General features: G+C 43.1%; 1 protein-coding gene across 10 annotated transcripts in view; it reads right to left on the reverse strand.

The window, feature by feature from the left end:
* Positions 1-6,678, reverse strand: part of LOC121931317 (SERTA domain-containing protein 2-like) — a 30,342-nt gene extending 23,664 nt beyond the window's left edge. For 3 of the 10 annotated variants that reach the window (XM_042469006.1, XM_042468996.1, XM_042468987.1), the window contains exon 1: positions 6,490-6,676. The gene's annotated coding sequence lies outside the window, so the exon portion shown is untranslated. Of the gene's footprint in view, positions 1-4,275; positions 4,289-5,182; positions 5,324-6,489 lie in introns of all 10 variants that reach the window. The other 7 variants (XM_042468951.1, XM_042468961.1, XM_042468942.1 and 4 more) reach the window with 4 other exon arrangements.
* Positions 6,679-19,107: the final 12,429 nt, after the last annotated feature.

A 19,107-nucleotide genomic window follows, 5' to 3' on the forward strand; every position in this document is an offset into this window, starting at 1 on the left:
AAGCCAGCCACTAAAACTCTTATACCAACCACGCCAAAATCCACCCCCTTTCCCATGACACATGCATGTTGACGTGGTTAGCCCAGGCTCTCCTTTCTTATTATTATTATTTGGTTAAATTTCCAATAAACCTGACAAAATTCAAAGAGCCTACAGTGACATCCTGGTCACTGTGACAAATGTGAAAATTAGTCATCATGACAAGCACTACATCCCTTCAGACCCTTCCCAGTTAGACCTGTTCCTGGCTAATGTCTAACACCCCCCTCCCTCATCCATTAAACTGCCCTTGGTAGACAGCCCTATCTAATCTCTGAAGCCAGATTCCAGATGCTTCCCCCACTCTTCCCTCCCATATACTTAGCCAGCTTCCCCCCTACCTCCTAACTCCTGCCACTTTCAGAGTGAACTTCCCTTCACAATCTTTCCAAAGAATTAATCCAAACAGTCCCACCTTCAGTCTTCCTTTAACTTCCCTTCCTCTCAACCTCAAAATCATGTAAAGTCCCCACTCCCAAATTCTTATGACATACACTTGTCCCTCCACATCTGCAGCTTTGACTTTTGCAGCTTTGATTATTCATAGGTTTTATTAATGTTTTCTCTAGGAATATCTAGGGCCTCTGGCGCAACTCTGTGGTCAACTTTAATCAAAAGTCGCACCAAAGAATCTAGTGATACCTGGAGAGAACACTCCACTAGGTATTTGTAGCTCCTCCAATGCAATTCTATGGTCAATGTCTGGCAGATGCCGACCACAGAGTTGCACTGGAGGACCTAGAGATTTCTAGAGAGGTGTTCTCTCGGGTAAAAACATGGTGTTTTTGTTATTTGTGTTTTTTCCACATTCACGGGGGTCTTCTGCTCCTATCCCCAGTGAATGTGGAGGGATGAATGTACAGGCATTCATTCCACTTGTATTCTGCTTTCCTTCCTGGAAGGAAGCTCTGGGAGGCCTACATGGTTCTTTACACTTACAAAGATACGCATCCACACAACAAGAGAACAACTGGCCAAAAATCACCTAATAAGGATGAATAGGGATCAGAAACTGGGCACTACAGTAATGTTTGAGCCACTTCACCACACTCTCACATTTAACACCTCCAGGCTTACTTCCTTCTAAGACCAGCTATATGTCTAGTCTAGATCCTCTAAAGGCCTCCCTTTCCCGCTCACAACCTTTCACACCATCTCCCCCATGTTCACCTCTGATAAACTGCCCCATACCTTCTATTCCCCCCCCCCTTTTTAAGACCCACTCAGGAACTCCTATTCAAGGCTAAGGAACCCATGGCCCTCAAATGTTTACTCCTATTCCATGAAAATGACCAAAATCAGGGGATGATAGGAAATGTAATTCAGCAACTCTGAGAGCCACTTCATCATCAAGATGAAGACACCGAAATAGTTCAAGGTTTTCCATTCCTTTGCTCAGTCATTAGCCAGAATGTAGGCTGCAGTCAAGTAATCAGAAAAAGACTAGGACTTGGAAGGGCAGCTATTAAGGAACTAAACAAGATCCTGAAGTGTAAAGATACGCCATGGAATACTACCACTGATTATCCAGGCAATTGTATTTCCCATTTCTATGTATGGTTCTGATGGCTGGACAGTGAAAAAAAACAGACAGGAAGAAAATAAACTCATTTGAGAATGTAATGCTGGAGAACAGTTCTGTGGATACTGTGGGCTGCTAAAAAGACAAATAAATGAGCCTTAGAACAAATCGAGACTGAACTCCGCCTAGAAGCCAAGATGACTGAACTCAGGTTGTTGTACTCTGGTCATATCATGTGAAAACATGACAGAGTGGCAGAATAGACCAAAGCCAGATTGGGGCCATGGCAACTGCATGTTGCGGCCACAATCTGACTTGAAGCCGCCTGAAAAAGAAGCGTCAAAAAGCTGGTTTTTCCACCTGCATTGCAGCTGGAAGCCGGCTTCATCACGCTCCAGCAGTATGTAAATGCTGTAACACCACTTCATGAAGCCACCCGTGTAAACGGCAGGGTGGATTGGGAGCAAGCAGCGTGTAAAACCCGTGTTTCCAAGCTGCCCGGAAGACAGCACAAAGAGGCAATCTGTTCTGTCCCTTACTAAAAAAGACAATAATGCTTAGTAAAGTAGAAGACAGCAAGAAAAGAAGAAGACTGCATTACAGGTGGAGAGACTACCCTGATTACTGCACTTTTACTGCTCCGGCTACCTCCTGTTGCATTCTGAGGTTTGTAGTTCAGTGAGGCCTAAGAGCTCTCTGGCTGAGAAGTCTAAATGCCCCTCCTTAAACTGCAAATCCCAAAATGCAATAGGAGGCAGCCAGAGCAGTAAAAGTGAAATAGCAGCACTGTAAGAGTGTAGTGCACTAATCTACTCAATCAAGGAGGCTACAGCCAAGTCTGCAAGACTTGAGCAGGGCTGTGACTTGGAGGTCTCTCATTCATAGGGTCACTATAATGCAGTTAACAAGAACAGGAGAGGGCACAGGTGCTCCACCCATGTTTTCACTCACTTGCTTACTCTATTTTTGCTCAGATACTTAATCATTTCTATATCAAACTAGCCAACTTCTCAACAACCATCTCCTCCTCAAACCACCTGATGCATTCCTATCCTTAGTTGTCCTCCATTCTAGTCTGTTCCAACATTAACCATGTCCAGTCTTTTTATTTTGGGGAGTTCCTTAGAAGTCTTTAACTGTTATCTAGCACTTTATTCAGCAATCTCCTCCAAACATAGGACCTCAGGCAACCTCCTTGCATGTTAAGCAATGCCCTGATTCTTGTTCAGCAAACATCTCAGCTCCTGCTGTTTCACTTCTTCCCCCAGAATCTTTTATCCTGGTTGTGTGTGTGTGCCTTCAAGTTACACTCTCTCAGGAAGGGGTTGAAGAGAAGATATACGTGTTGATCTCTCAGCCCAATACACTGGGTTGGATTGTTTTAGAAGATGTAGACCTTATTTTGTCCTTTTAAACTGCTGCATGTTTTCATTAATGTGTTTTTAATTAATGGTATGCATTGACGATTTGTTGAGTCCTGCCTCAATCCACGGGGAGAGGCAGGTAAGAAATAAATATTATGTGTGTGTGTGTGTGTAGAACACATATCTCTCTCAGCAACAAGCCTCTCAGCCTCATGTACACTGACCCACATCCTCCTTACTCGAGGAGCTCCATATTTATAAAAGTAACAGGAGATATTATTATATATTATATAATGAAAATTATAGTTTGTTGTTGTGTACCTTCAAGTAGTTTTCAACTTCTTGCGGCTCTAAGGAGAACCTATCATATGGTTTTCTTGGTAAGATTTGTTCAGAAGGGGTTTGCCTTTGCCATCCTGAGGCTGAGAGACTGTGACCTGCCCAAGGTCATCCAGGGGGCTTCAGGGCCAAGCTAGGAATTGAACCCTGGTCTCCAGAGACACAGTCCAACACTCAGCCCACTACTCCATAGAAATTTATAGAGAGAGAGTGTGTGCTGCTGTATTGGGAGAAAGGCAGGATATAAGATGATGATGATAATAATAAGTGTATATATAATAGACAGGTAGAGAGCCAGTGGAGTGGAGTGGTTTGAGTGTTGGACTATGAAGACCAGGGTTCAATTCCCTGTTCTCAACCATGAAACCCACTGGATGACTTGAGTATGTCACACTGTCTCAGCCTCAGAGGATGGCCATGACAAATCACCTCTGGACAAATCTTGCCAAGAAAACTCCATGATAGGTTTGTCTTGGGGTCGCCATAAGTCAGAAAAAGATTTGAAGGGGCACGTCATGCAACAACTTCATTAGAAATATATATAATTATTATAAGTGTGTAATTTATATATCTTTCTGTCTCTATGTATTTATATATTTATAAATGTATATATATATATAGAGAGAGAGAAATTATATGTTTATAATAATTATATTATAATTATTTAAAACAGTGTCCTTTTAAATTGTAAGAATGTTTAAGTCCCAATGTTTTGGGGAGAAGTGGGAAGCAAGATATAAATATAAGTATTATATATAACACAAATATGTATATACACACACAACACACACACATATACGGATAGAGAGAAGGATATATAAATTATACATTTATAATAATTATATTTAAAATTGTGTCCTTTCAAATGCGAAGAAGGTTTCAGTCCCAATTTTTTTTGGGGGGGGGGGAGAGGGAAGCAGAATACAAATATAATATATATAATGCACACACACACAAAGATAAATAAATTATATATAATATATTATAATATAATAATTATATTATACTTACTTAAAATTGTGTCCTTTGGAAAGGTAAGAAAGTTTGAGTCCCAGTTTTTAAGGGGGGGAGGAGAGGAGGGAAGTGGGATATAAGTATAATTATTATAAATATGTAAATATATATATTAACACATGCAGAGAGACAGAAAGATGTACTCTATACATTATAGCTTATATATTAATACACATAGAGGGAACGAAAGACATGCTGTAAATATTATTTATATTAATTATATTTATACAGTTGTCCCTCCATATTCGCTAGGGTTAGGCGCAGCCTTTCTCAAATAGTGGGGCAGGCCCCATGGGGGGGGGGCGCGAGGCTCTGTTATGCAGAGGTGTACTTATAACAATTTTATAGACAAATGATACTATTTACAGTCGCGTGGGGGGCGCGAAATGTTTTCTTCTTCCTAGGGGGGGCATGACATAAAATAATTGAGAAGCACTGCTTAGGGGAACAAGACCCCCGTGAATATGGAAAAACCACAAATAGCAAAAACACTGTTTTTACCTGAGAGGACACCTCTCTAGGAATCTCTAGGTCCTTCAGTGCAACTCTGTGGTCAATGTCCAACATACACTAACCATAGAATGGCACTGAAGTAGCTACAAATGGTCTTTCAGTGCAACTTATAGTTAAAGTTGGCCACAGAGTTGCACTGGAGGACCTAGACAGTCCTAGAGAGAACATATTAATGAAATCCGTGAATAATCAAATCCACAAATATCAAAGCTGCAAATATGGAGGGATGACTGTATATTCACACAGAGACAGAAAAATATACTGTATACATTACATATTTATAATAGTTATATTTATATGCCGCTTCTCCCCCCCAAAATGCAACTCCAACCTTCTCACCATTTAAAAGGACACCATTAAAAAAGCCCCAGAGAAGTGAGCATCAACTCACCTTTAACCCAGGAGCGCAGTTCATCACCTCTTTTAACCATCTTCAAAACTGAATCAGAGACAATGCTGCTCAGGGGAGCGTTCCCAGACCTCACACCATTGATGCCCAATGTTACTTTGGTCGTCAGCTCTGTTTCATTGCCTGCGTGTTCAGATGTATTAATGTCTATCAGGTTTAATCATTTTTGTAGGACATACACCCAGAGGCAGGTTTGTTTTTAATCTGTTTTCCCTGATTGTTATGCACAGCGCTGTGTAAATTTACAATGCTTCGTTTTTAAAAATAATAATAATAATAATGATGATGTATTTATATGCCACTCCTCTGCGCAATGCAACTGGGGCAGCTCACAACACTAAGACATACATTCCAGTAAAATACACTCCATACCCCACAAATACAACAAAACAGCTTATTATTTTATTATGTCACACATGTCACAATGAACTTCGTCTCATTCGTCGCATTGATTTACAAAACCTCCATCGTTTCCTTAACCTTTAGCGCCTTATGCTGCAAAGGTAACTCTAATAGACCTCAGTGCATATAGAGACAGAAAGATGCGTTGTATACATTGTGTGTTTATAGACAATACGATAAAAACAATACAAGATGACAAAACGCCCATTGATTCCCTTTCCCTCCCAACACAACTTCCTAATAAAACACCTTTAAATAAACAAAGGAGCCAAATAACTATGTTTATCTATTAACGAATATCGAGAGAGAGAGAGAGAGGTAAGCAGTATGTGTTTCGTATAGTCATGATATTCACGCACTGATACATACAGAGGGGCAGAAAGATACACCGCACACATGATAGGTTTACAACAATGTTCTGTGAAGTGTCACATCGCTGTTTCCGACCGCTCTCCTTAGAAAGGGAAAGGGAGCCCAAGGCTGGAGCCCAATCGTGCGATGCCTTAATAGCGCCGCATTTTGTTGCCACAATAATCTGAGGCCGGGAGACCGCTCCTCGTCCGTCTCTCGGGTTGAAAGAAGGGAGGAAGGGAGGGATCTGCCCATCTGTCCACTCCTTTCGTCTCTATCAGCTGCAGAAGGTTTTAGGGGTTCCTTGATCTTCCCAATTTTGTGCTTCAGCGCTTTATACATAATAACAGCAATAACAGTAACAGGGCTCCTCTCACCCGCTTCATTTCGTCATTTGTTAATGTAACGTATGCCGTCCCCGGGGCCCCAGAGTCGCCCTGCAGCAGCCCTTTCAGCGCCTTCACAGCCCCCGCTGGAACCCCAGGAACTGAAGCCCCGCTTCTCCTTCTCCCGCCATCCCCCCTTTCCCCGCTTACCTCTTCCGAAGCGCTTCTTCCCTCTCCTCAGCTCCGTTGGTTCCCTCCTTCCTTCTATCCTTTGCCCCCGTCCGCTCTGCCTTCCTCGGGCTGCGCTCCAACTTCTAACTTCCACCTCCGCCGTCCAGGCTCCCTCTGAGAGACTGAGGCAGCTGCCCTCTGAGGAAGAGGAAGCGCGACCCAGTGCGCACGCGCGCTAACGGCAACGAGTCTTTGCTCCGCCCCTTTCCTATTTTGCTCCGCCCCCTCTTCCTCTTCCTCCTTCCCACTTGGCACCGCGCAGCCGTTGCCTCTGAGAGACGGAGAGGAGGAAGACGTTGCTCCGCCCCCTTTCCCCTTCTACTCCTCCTCCCTTCCCACTTCTGCGCGTGCGCATGACTCCCCCTCCCTCCCTCCCTCTAAGAGACTGAGAGGAGGAAGCGCGACCCAGTGCGCACGCGCGCCGTCAACAAGGCGTTGCTCCGCCCTCTTTCTCTTTTTCCCACTTCTGCGCGTGCGCTTGCCTCCCTCCCTCACTCTCTCCCTCTCCTACCCCCGCCTCTTTTTCTTAATCTTCCCCGCCTTCTCAACCGCTGCCAACCAAAGCGCCCTTTCCCTCTTTGCCTGGCCCCGCCCCCACGCCCCTGCCACCCAGCAACCAATTTCTGATTGGCTCACCGCCTTCGTCCTGCTGGCCAATCAGAAAGAACGACAACGGCCACAACGCGCGCGAGCCACAAAAAAAAAAAGGGGGCGGAGCCCTGGTTGTGTCAATGAGGAGCTCCCCCGCTCCTGCCTCTTTCGTGTCTACACTCTTAGAACAGAGCTTTTAAACGCGGTCCCTGCCTCCCGTTGCATTGTGGCGGTTGTAGTCAGCTTCGCTGAAGAGCTCTTTAGGCTGAATATGCTAAATGCCCCCTCCCTAAACTACAAACCCCACAATGCAGCAGGGCCTTGCGTTAGAAAGTAAACAGATGTTTATAATTTAACCAATTTTGTTACTGCTTTTTTTGCGCCCGGGTGCATTATTATTATTATTATTATTTTATCCAAATAAAAAAATCAATTAAAACAATCCAAAAGGCAACAGGAGGCAGGGGCCGCCTTTTAAAGCGACGTAATTCCCTTTTAAATAGCATAAAGCAGTGGTTCTCAACCTTTGGGCCCCTCTCCAGATGTTTTGGACTTCAGTTCCCACAATTCCTGACTATTGGCCACGTTGGCTGAGGCTTCTGGGACCTGAGGTCCAAAACAAATGGAGGGCCAAAGGTTGAGAACCACCGGCGTAAAGTGATTCCAGCATCAGACTCTGGAGACTTGAGTTCGAATCCCAGTATGGGCATAGAAACCCATTGGGTGACCTTGTGAGCCAGTCACACTCTCTCAGCCTCAGAGGAGGGCAATGGCAAACCCCCTCTGAAGAAACCTGACAAGAAAAACCTTCTCCTTGTTCGTTGTTGTGTGCCTTCAAGTCTTTTCTGACTTATGGCGACCCTTTTATGGGGTTTTCTTGGCAAGGTTTGTCCAGAGGGAGGTTTGCCATGGCTTCCCCTGAGGCTGAGAGAGTGTGACTTGCCCAAGGGTCACCCAATGGGTTTCCATGACCGACCTCCAAATTGAACCCTTCTCCTTCTGTGAAGTCGAAGCCTTTCATGGCCAGCATCCATGCTTTTTTGTGGGTTTGATGCCAGCCACAGATGCTGGCGAAACGTCAGGAAGAAAATCTTCTAGAACATGGCCACATAGCCCAAAAAACCCACCAAAAACCCTTCTCCTTCTCTCCAGAGTTGTAGTCCAACACTATTATTTACACTATCATTATTTTTGTCTTGTGTTCAGCATCAAGCCTGCTTTTGCACTTCCATCTTCCACTTTCTTTGACACAAACACAAGGCAGAGCCATTGAATCAAGGAGAATGGCGGTGTTCATACTTTTTTGGAAGCAATGAATCTGAGAAGTAACACCTGGGTCCAAAACACACGGCAGGAATAACCCAATCTGAGACCGTTTTAACTGCCTGGGTTCAGTGCTGGGGAGTCCTGGGAATTGTAGTTTGTTGTGGCACCAGGGCTCTCTGACAGAGAAGGCTCAATGTCTCCCCAAAACTACAGTTCCCAGAATTCCTTAACATTAAGCCAGGGCAGTTAAAGCAGCCTCAAACTGGATTGTTTCTGCAGTGTGTTTGGGAGAGGTGGGCATCATCATCACACCATTTAGATGGTGTTTGACTAAAACTCCTACTTTTCCTCACAGGGCTGCTGGGAGATACAGTCCAACCTCATCTGAACGGCCAAGTTTGCAATCCCTAGATTTAGGCTTGTGTAGTTTTTCACTTTGCAGTCCGCTTCTTTGCACATTTCACACTGAAGTATTTATTAGGCCTCCCCTCCAAGTATCCATTTCGCTCTCAACAAAAGGAGCATTCATAACATACTTCTCTTTACAGTTTCCAAACACACACACACACAAACACACACAGGCTTTAGCCCAACCTGGATTGCTTCACCTGCTGCCTGGTTTCCACAACTATTGGAGATCAATCAGAATAATTAACTACATCTGAGTGGGCGGAAGTAGAGAAAAACGTGTTTCCACTGGCAGTTTCCCTTCACGCTTCAGTTCAGTTCCTCTGTAGTACAATGTAAATTCAATTATTAAAAAAACAACTAGTACTGACAACCATTTTTTTTCCTGGCAGGGATCTTCTACACACAACAAGAAGAAACAAAGCAGGTGAAATGGAGTCAAAGGTTTTCACGGCCAGTATCCATAGTTTTCTGTGGGTTTTTTGGGCTGTGTGTGTTTCGCGTTCTGGAAATTTTTATTCCTGACGTTTCACCTTCAGAGGAAAGTGGTCATGAAGAAGCATTAACACACATCTTTTTACTTTCGTGATTTCAGTGACAATGCATTTCCGACATCATTTTATTTGCGCGATTGTGTGTGATAATCCTTCCCGCAATTGCTCGCCATTTCCGCTTGATTTGCAAGATGCTTTAAATGTGCTTTAATCTCCCCTTAATGCCGAAATCAGTCCCAGTGTGATAAACTCCAACGACAGCTCCTCCATTTCATGTACAGAAGTTGTCCGGACTTAGGGTTACCAGGTGCCTCTCAAAGTAATATTTTAAAGGGCAGGTTTTAGAGGCACTTTAACAAACAGTTTTTTAGTTTTATGTTGTTGATGTTGTTGTTAACTGCCTTTGAGTCGACGCTGTGGATGAAACATCTCCAACATAAAACTTCAGCATGTGTACACACACACATGCATTGAAAGACACTTCTACACAACTGTTTCATCACCCAGTGCCAGCCACCAAGAAGTCCCTCTCACACATCTTTATCAGATAGGCCTGCAACAATGGTGGGACTCAGCGAAAGCTCTCCCTAAAAATCCCAAAACTCTCTGGAGATCTCAAAACCCCAGTACGCTCAGCCTTTCAGATGGTCTTGACCCAAGCCATATATGCCTGAAAATGGACCAGTAGCTACTGGAGCAGTTTCAACAAGGAAGTTACATATTCTCTGTAGCTTTTCCCAATCAGCACTCTAGCCACATCAATGTCTGAACAGTTGCCAAAGGAAGCCCCAGCTGTGTGTGTTGTGTTCCTTCAAGGGGTTTCAGACTTATGGCAACCCTGAGATCATAAGGGTTTTCTTCGCAAGATGCGGTTTTCTTGGCAAGATTCTTGGTTTCATGGGCAGAGAGATCCTGTAGAAGAATACTTCTTTGGAAGCAGCCTGGAGTATTCTGGCCAGTGTAGACGAGCCTTCTTATTCAACATACAAATTTGAATTCAAAGATATAGCCACGTTAGTCTTCTATGATTCTAGTCTGGAGAAACAGTATGTAGAGAGATCTTGTAGCACCTCTGAGACTAACTCAAAGAAGTTGGCAGCATGAACTTTCGTAGACCTAAGTCTACTTCCTTGGATGTATTTGGTCATCTGATCTACGTCTATGAAAGCTCATGGTGCCAACTTCTTGCTTTCACTTAGTCTCAAAGGTGCTACAAGACCTCTCTACATACTGATTCTACTAACATGGCTATATATTGGGTTTCATGGGGATTTCTTGGCAAGATTTGTTCAGAGGAGGTTTGTCGTTGCCTTCTCCTGAGGCTGAGAGCATGCGACTTGCCCAAGGTCACCCATTGGGTTTCATGGACAAGCTGGGAACCAAATTCTGGACTCCAGAGTCAAAGTCCAGCACTCAAACCACTACGCCATGCTGGCTCTCAGAGTGTCTTACAGTCATCCAAATGGGACATAACTGAAGTTTGCAGATTCCTATGTGTGCCTGTCATATAAGCAAAACCTTTGTTATGAGATCAGGTGGGCAGTGCATGTATAAGGCAGGTGTTGTGTGTGATTACCATTCTTTCCAAACTATATAGGATATATCCACTTTCTGAGATTCTTGCCTCTGGCCACTTGACACAACAGAAAGATACCCCCACAACACAACTCTGGGACTTGACACAACAGAAAAATGTCCCCCACAACTCAAACCGCTTGCTACCATTTCCTAGTACGTTCATGCCAAAAGAGCTGCCAAAAGATAACCACCAGGAGCTCCTCTCTTAGCACATTGGTTAATCTTTTGCTTTTACATTCTGCAGTTCTGCCTTGGCACTTGCTTTAAAGGCCAATGACATTATCGTCAAATGATCGAAACGGGAAATTTGAGACAATTTTTTTGTTAAGTGCCTGAATTCTGTCAGTAGGTCCATTGTATAACTGGGATTTACAAAAGTGTTGACTCAACATTCAACAGTTCACTGGATCTTCTCTAGTTTGGAAGTAGCAGTCCTGAGCATCCTTGAAAAGCAATAACAAGTTAAAACAATGAAGAATATTGAAATCAATAGTCAACAAAATAGCAGCCTATAACAAGGTCTTTCTGCTGGTGTGATGTGGCTAATCAGCAAGAACAAAAGTGACAACAACAACAAAATAGCTGAAAGCTTATCCAAAAGCCTTCCTAGCAGCTTTATTTTCAGTTGAAGTTAATGATGGGGCCAGGCAGTTTTCCCTTGGAAGGGCATCCTAAAAATGTGTTGCCACCACCAAGAAAGCCCTGTAGCTGTTTGTCCCCTGCTGCATTTCTTTTTGCCAGACGTCACAGAGCAAGACTCCTGGTGTTGGAGAATGTGAATGGGAGGACAATATATTTGAAACTGCAGTCATTAAGTTAGTCTGCAGAATCAGTACTGTATATACAGAGATCTTGTGGCACTTTTTAGATTAACTGAAAGACGTTGGCAGCATGAGCAGCATGCATCTGAGAAGTAGACTTAAGTCTAGAAAAGCTCATCCTGCCAATGTCTTCCAGTTAGTCTCAAAAATGCTACAAAATGCTCTACATAGGAATCGGTAGGGCAGTTATGAAAGAACTAGGCAAGATCCTAAAGAGTAAAGATATACACCTGAGCACTAAAGTCAGGATTGTTCAAGCCATCATATTCCCAGTCACCATGCACAGATTCAAGAGTTGGACAGTGAAAAAAGTCGATATAAGAAGATCAACTCATTTGAGATGTGGTGCTGGAGAAGAGTGGACAAATTGAGGCTGTTGTACTTTGACCACATCCTGAGAAGGTACGACTCATTACCAGAAACAACAATGCTAGGAAACTTAGAAAGGTAGATAGTACAGTGGTACCTCGGGATACGAAATACCCAGGTTACGAAATTTTCGGGATACGAAAAAATCCCATAGGGAATCATTGTTCCGGGTTACGAATGTTTTTTCGGGTTACGAAAAAACTTTTGGTGCTTTTTTCGGCTTTTTCGCACGGAATCGCGGCTTTTCCCCATTAGCGCCTATGGCAATTCGGCTTACGAAGGCTTTTCGGGTTACGAAAGCGGCCGCGGAACGAATTAATTTCGTAACCCGAGGCACCACTGTATAGGAAAAGGTACTAGAAAGCAGAAAGAGAGGAAGACTGCATGCCAGGTGAATAGACTCAATCAAGGAGGCCATGGGTCTGAGTTTGCAGGACCTGAGCAGAACAGTGGAGGACAGAGGGTCTTGGAGATGTCTCATTCACAGGGTGTCTACTGAGTGGACTCTACTGAAGGGCAGTTAAAAACAACAAATACTCCTAGATCTAAGCATAAGAATTTATTGAGGTGAAATCCATATGACTAATTAAATTGAGGCCTGTGATATTTGCTGGGAAACATCTGCTGGGTCTGTTCATCACACTGCTAGTCTGTAGTTGCCTGCCACTTTAAGGACGCTAATGACGGTTTCTGCTGCATCTCATTAGGATCTCAACCCAATCATCAGGAAGCAAGGTAACTTTAAGGACATGGTCAGTCTAGGAATCCAGCAGTAGAGCTGGATCTTTTATACACAGGGTTCATTTCTGGGTTGGAGTCCCTCCAAGCTTTATTTAGCCCTAGTCAAGTATTACAGGAGTGGCATAAACAGGCAAAGAGAGGGAACGTATTGTTCACACACTTCCTCCTTACACTTTTCCACACCTCACAGGCACAGAGGATAACTTTCTGAAGAGGATAGTTTCATCTGTTTACAAGAAACAATTTAGCTTGGTGCTCTGAATCATGTGAATCATGCTTTGCTTATACAGACAGCTTTTTTTTCTTCAAAAAGTTGCCTTCTGTGCAAATAAAGCACAGAGCAAACAGAGAGTAGTGATGGAGGAGCTGGGCTCTCTCCTCTCATGTTTAGGCTACCCACTTTAGTAATGGCCGAGGAAGGTTTGTTTCAGATTAATTTAGCCTACTGTCCCAAATTAGCCAAGTTCCTTAAAACACGCTGCAACTTCTTTCCGAGTACAGATACAAAGGTTTGCACTCTAAAACCTGGAGAAACCAGGTTGTTGAAACAATGTGGGAGTCTGAAGCCTTGCCCACAAACCATCCAGAAAGGTACCAATAGGTCACAATGTGCTTAGATTCATCCTGCTTTGCACAATAGTAAGAATTGTGGTGTGCCTTCAAATTGTTTCCAATTTATCACAGGGTTTTCTGGGGCTGGGAGTGTCTGATTCATCCACGGTCACCCAGTGGGTTTCCATGGCTTAGCAGAGAATCAGACCCTGGTCTCCAGAGTCACAGTCCAATGCTCAAACAATTACACCACACTGGCTCTCCTCAGAATAGAGACTTCTGGTGTATCTGTTTGAGTGTTAGACTACAAGTCTGGACACAAGAGTTGGATTTCCAGCTCGGCATGAAACCCACTGTGTGAATTTGGACAAGTCACATGCTCTCAGCCTCTGGGGAAAGCCATGGGAAACCTCCTATGAACAAATCTTGCCAAGAGAACTCCACAATAGGGTCACCTTAGGGTTGCCATAAGCCAGAAATGACTTGAAGGCACACAACAACAAAATGTGTCAGTGCATCTGTGGTGCAGTCTCAAGCACTGGTCTTTGGTAGAAAAGCAGGAGTATTGGCAATGGAGTCAGGGTTCACTAGATTAAAGTCAAGACTTTATGGCTAGCTGGGACAACTCTGTCATTTGCCACACAGCCTTCTACTCTTCCCTGTTGTGAAGTCTCCCCATTAGATAGAGGTGGGGATGGATTTTCTCGACAATTGTGCTGGGCACTATTGAGAAATATTTTAGAGAAGGCACGATCAGGGGTGAGCAAGTAAAAGCCAAATAGCCAGTACTGGGTGAAGATAGGAACTGCTAGCAATGATTTGTTGGACAAAAGCCCGCCTATTTGGATATTCCTTGGAAATATTGCTATGGAGAGTGTCATGATGAGGGCCCACATTTCCACATTTAATACTATGCCACTGAGCATCATCCAAATGTCCCGTTTTTGTTCATTGGAGCATCATGATATTTTCTCTGTCCAAGGGAAAACCATTTTTACAAAGTTTAAAATTATATACCACCTTCAAACCCTGCTGTGCAAAAAACAACAACACTACATCATGTGAAGTTGAAGGTTTTCACGTCCAGCATCCATAGTTTTTTGTTGATTTCTTGGGTTATGTGGTCGTGTTGTGGAAGAATTTATTCCTGATGCTTCGCCTGCATCTGTGGCTGGCTTCTTCAGACAATGTTGGCATGGAGGTATGTGGGGTATATATACTGTGTGATCCTTGGTTGAGAGGAAAACATGTAAATCGCTTCCTCTCAACCAAGGATCACACAGTATATATACCCCACTCACCTCCATGCCACCATTCTCTGAAGATGACAGCCACAGATGCAGGCGAAACGTCCGGAATAAATTCTTCCAGAATCCGGTCACATAGCCCCAAAAAATCCACAAAAAACTACACCCCATCATATTTGGCAAATGTTGCAGAGTCTACAAATTCATTGCCCTTCCCGTCCTTTAAGCAATTTCACGGTGGCTTTCTGCCTGGCTGTTTTTGTTGCTGCTTCAAGCCATTTCTGACTTACGGTGACCCTCTCTTGGGGTTTCTTGGCAAGATTTGTTCAGAAGAGGTTTGCCATTCATTATTTATTTATTTCAACTATATCCCACCTTTCTCCCCGGAGGGACCCAAGGCGGCTCACAGATAAACCCTTTAATATTGTTCTAAAATTAAAGCAATTAAAATGTCTATATATAAAATCACATTGCCTTCCTCTGAGGCTGAGAGCATGTGACTTGTCCAAAGTCACTCAGTGGGTCTCCAGAGTTGTTGTCCAACATTCAAACCACTATGTCAGGCTGGCTTTCTGTATTGTAGTTGACTAAAACGCTTGCACAATCAAAGCATCTTGCCAGAAATGTTCCTGCTCGGCCAAAATTGTACGCACACTTCTGAAATAATCTATGGAGAGCGATTTAAGTCAGTAATTAAACAGTTCTATGAGTCAGAGTAAATCACTGCTAAGCAATAGTCTTTCTGGTTTTACGTACTTGCAAGGAACAGCTCACGATTAACCTTTTGTATTAAACACACATACACCCCATGGAGCATTAAGGCACGGTTTTATCGAATGAGTAGAAGTATATTTTTCGTGGGATGTACCAAGTTAGGCTGTGCGGATGTGATGGAACCCAATCCCTCTTTGTGCACAAGAAAAGACAGCACCCCTCTGTAAAAATCTAACCCAAGTCTGGGTGGGTGAGAATATGGCCGGGGTGTATAATTCCCATTGTAGTTCCAAATGGTACAATCCAGGGAAAGGTTTATCATTCACTTCTGCTGACTAGTGCCAAGGGCCAAGCTTGTGATAAGTGGAGATTTAGGTAATAAATGCCCAAAGGATTGCTCCCATTTTATGAAGTAGCATTAGGGACAGAGCAATTTGCAGTAGGCAATAGCTTGGGGAAAAGGACTTTAACCTTTCCCTGTTCACCATTTCTCTGCTTCAAATCATTCCGGAAAACATCCCCATCCCATCTAAGTTTGCAAATACAGGTTTTGAACTTTGTTATAGAAGCAGCTTGAGAAAAGGGAGAATCTGAAATGGAGAAACATTGAAAAGTAGCATGAGAGGCACTCAAAAGGTGGTGGTGGGCACCTTAAAGCGCTTAAATTACTACCCCATGCTGACTCTCCAAGTCCTCCTATATCAGACAGCATTGTTGTGTGCCTTCAAGCCGTTTCTGACTCATGGCAACCCTGTGGTGAATCTGTCGTGGGGGTTTCTTCATAAAATTTGTGCAGAGATGGTTTGCCATTGCCTTCCCCTGAGGCTGAGAGTATGTCACTTGTCCAAGGTCACCCAGTGGGTTCCATGGCCAAGACGGGCATTGAACCCTGGTCTTCAGAGTTGTAGTCTCTCAAATAGCTACACCATGCGGCTCTGATAAAATCTCATGCCACACTCAGAAGAGCAGTTGTACTATATCCAAGCAGGTTTTTTTTAAAAATCTCTTGCTCTCTAAAAATGAGCCAGTAAAAAGAAGTAGCCTCAAACCTGACACATTGGCATCAGTTACTGAATAGTGCCAATGCTGGTGGGTGCTTTCAAAACGTTTCCAACTTATGTCAACCTTAAGGCAAATCATGGTTGTTTTTTGGCAAGATTTGTTCAGAGGTTTGCTATTGCATTCACCTGAGGCTGAGGGAGTATGACTTGCCCAAGGTCACCAGTGGGTTTCATGGCTGAGCTGGGAATTGAACCCTGGTGTTAAATTGAAGCTCAATGCTCAAGCCAATGTGCCATGCTACTGGCCAAATTGCAGTTCCTTCTGGGCATCTTATTGGTCTGGTTTCTCACAATGTCATCTTGCCCCTTGTCACAACCTGGTCTCACTACTGGGGTCACAAAGAATAGACAGAGAGCAATTAATGCTGCAAGAAGCATGCATATACATACACACACACACATTTTTGCAGACTTCAAGCCCGTGGTCTTGAATGTGCGCAGCCGTTCCAGCCAATGGGGTTTGAATATATGTGAGTTTCCATTTTGCAGGGTGTGTCTAGAATGGATCCCCTGCGAAAACCAAAGTATGTATATGTGTGTGTGTGTGTGTGTATGTGTGTGTGTGTGTGTATATATATATATATATATACACACACATACATACACACACACAGAGAGAGAGAGAGAGAGAGAGAGAGAGAGAGATGGTCCTCCTTATCCATGGATTTTTTATCCATGGATTCAAGCATCCACAGCTTGAAAATATTCCAAAAAGGTATAAATTCCAAGTAGCAAACCTTGATTTTCCATTTTATTAAGGGACACCATTTTACTATGCCATTGTCTTTAATGCAGCTTGAGCATCCATGGATTTTGTTATCCACAGGGGGTCCTGGAACCAAACCACAGTGGATAACAAGGGCCCACTGTAGTCAGTCATGTTCAAACTGCTTCAGACAGAACATGGCTCTGTTTGATTTACTTTTGTGCCACTCTTCTGTTGCACAACAGAATTATTGTTGCAACACTTTGCTGGATTTTAACAAGATACTGGTATTAACTTTGAATAATGCCTTCCATCTTCAACCCCCACCCCCCATAACAGAGTAGGTTCCATACTGCAAAATGTGCATGCAAGCAAGCACACAAAAACCCTTCTGTGGCCAGCATGATCCCTTTGTTAGGTGACAGGGAGCCTGGAATGGCTGGTTTTCAGAGCACTCATGTGTTGCTTTCACTTGAAAAGCAGAATGCTCTTAACCATCTTACTCAAATCCATGCTTAGTAACTGTTTATTGCATTTTAACTGTAAATGCCAAGAAATTTAGAAACTCTGATTTAACAGCAATTTGAGGACCAAGAACTTTGAGGACTAGTAATTTAATTTGGTAAGAAATATTACTTCACTGAATTGAATGTTAATTATGTGTAATAAACACCAATTAATATCAGGATTATCTTTTGCTGAATTAGTACTTACAGAAGACAATTCATGACTTCTGTTCAATATAAACTAGCAGTCAGCATACAGTTTGTTGGTGTTGTGTGCTTTCAAGTTATGGCAACCCTAAGGCGAAGCTATCATGGTTTTTTTGTGGGCAAGTTTTTTGAGAGGGGATTTGCCATTGCCATCCTCTGAGGTTGAAAGTATGACTTGCCCAAGGTCACCCAGTGGGTTTACATGGCCGAGCTGGGATTCGAACCCTGGTCTCCAGAGTTATAGCCCAATGCTCAAACCACTACACCATGCTGGCTGCAATAGCAAAGTTTATCTGAATCTAAATAATCTATTAAGAGCAATTAATTAATTGCTAATTAAAAATAATAAAATAATTGTAAGCTGCTCTGATAGCCTTTAGGTCTGAAGGGCGGGGTATAAATACCATAAATAAAAAATAAAGTAGCCATTTCATATTCAACTTTAATATAAAAAGACATTAATCACTTTCAAATGCATTAGAAAGGTCCCTTTACAAACTGCATGGTCTGGCACAAAACCAAGTTACAGAAATCAGCATCTACCTGCCAAGACTGGAAAACATACAATGTAATTTTCAAATCAGCTGCTTCAAAAACACGTAAATTACAGCTATAATCATGAAAACCACTTCCCCATAAGCAGCCCCATTTACCACAGGAGGGGCTAGTTATGCAAAGTGGCTCCAGGTTGGTACCCTAAACTAACACAAAGACACTCAACTATACATGCATAAAACAAGGATCTTCAGGCTTTGAGTTGTTCTGGTTGTGCATGGTACACTCCATAACTGGCTTCCAAGGGCTATGGTAATTCCTAGTGCAGAAATCTTGGCAGCATCTTGGACCTTCTGCTGGAAGGTAAGGAGTCTAATGTTCTGAAATTTTGTATTTTTACTAATGTTGTAAGAAACCAGAAATAATTTTTAGAAGCAGCATTTCCAATGTGCCCAATGCAAACTGATGGAAAGCAGCTGAAATTGCTCAACAAAGGGCAGAAATAACCACTACCAGGGAAGTGAGAAAAAGGACTGTGTTCTCACTCCTCACCTTTTCCCACCATGCAGTTATGTTTATCACACTCACCAAGGCAAAACAGCGGCAATTTTATGCATATGTTATTGCATATAATGCACCTTCTTACCAGAAACCGCTTATGAGTTCAGATAATTTACACACATTTAAGCAAGTGCCTCATTTTCTTGACTACAACCTGTTGTTAGTAACAACTCAGCCACACACACACTCACCCCTTGGCATGAGTGGAGCAACTCAATTTTGGAGAACACTCGTGAAAGGCCTCTGTAACAGTCTAGTAGTAATTAGTGCAAAGTAGGGG

Source organism: Sceloporus undulatus, chromosome 1, assembly GCF_019175285.1.
Source record: "Sceloporus undulatus isolate JIND9_A2432 ecotype Alabama chromosome 1, SceUnd_v1.1, whole genome shotgun sequence".
Classification (NCBI taxonomy): Eukaryota; Metazoa; Chordata; class Lepidosauria; order Squamata; family Phrynosomatidae; genus Sceloporus; species Sceloporus undulatus.